This window comes from Mirounga leonina, unplaced genomic scaffold (genome assembly GCF_011800145.1).
Source record: "Mirounga leonina isolate KUSES-001 unplaced genomic scaffold, KU_Mleo_1.0 Mir_195, whole genome shotgun sequence".
NCBI classification, from domain to species: Eukaryota; Metazoa; Chordata; class Mammalia; order Carnivora; family Phocidae; genus Mirounga; species Mirounga leonina.
In genome coordinates, this window is record NW_023270490.1 from 12,284,991 (window position 1) to 12,285,426 (window position 436).

Sequence of the window (436 nt, forward strand, 5' to 3'; positions counted from 1 at the left end):
ACGGGGCTCCCACCGGGCCGGGGGAGAGCGGGGCCCGCGTGGACGGGGCTCCCACCGGGCCGGGGAGAGCGGGGCCCGCGTGGACGGGGCTCCCACCGGGCCGGCGGAAGCGGGGGCGTCCACACGGTCCCCACACGGCCGGGGTCCGCGCCCAGCCCAGGGGCCATCCCCACCGCCCCCAGACGCCCGCCCGCCGCCTTCCGGCAAGATGGAGGCGGACGCCGCCGCCGACGCCGCCTGACGCGGGCCCGTGACGCCCGTGACGCCCGTGACGCCCGCCGCGCGCCGCCGCCCCTCCCCCGCTCCCCTCCCCCCGCCGTAACGTCCTGACGCTCCGCAGGGACCCCTGACTGGACGGCGGCGCGCGGCGGAGCGAGAGGCCTCGCCGCGGGGGGGCCGCGGGCGCTCACCTGGGCCGCGGCCGGGCCTGCGCGGG

At 83.5% G+C, this 436-nt stretch overlaps 1 protein-coding gene across 1 annotated transcript in view; it reads right to left on the reverse strand.

Annotated features, from left to right (window-relative positions):
• GMEB2 (glucocorticoid modulatory element binding protein 2) overlaps nt 1-436 on the reverse strand; it is a 26,067-nt gene extending 25,631 nt beyond the window's left edge. The window contains 1 exon segment of the mRNA XM_035025569.1: nt 411-436. The gene's annotated coding sequence lies outside the window, so the exon portion shown is untranslated.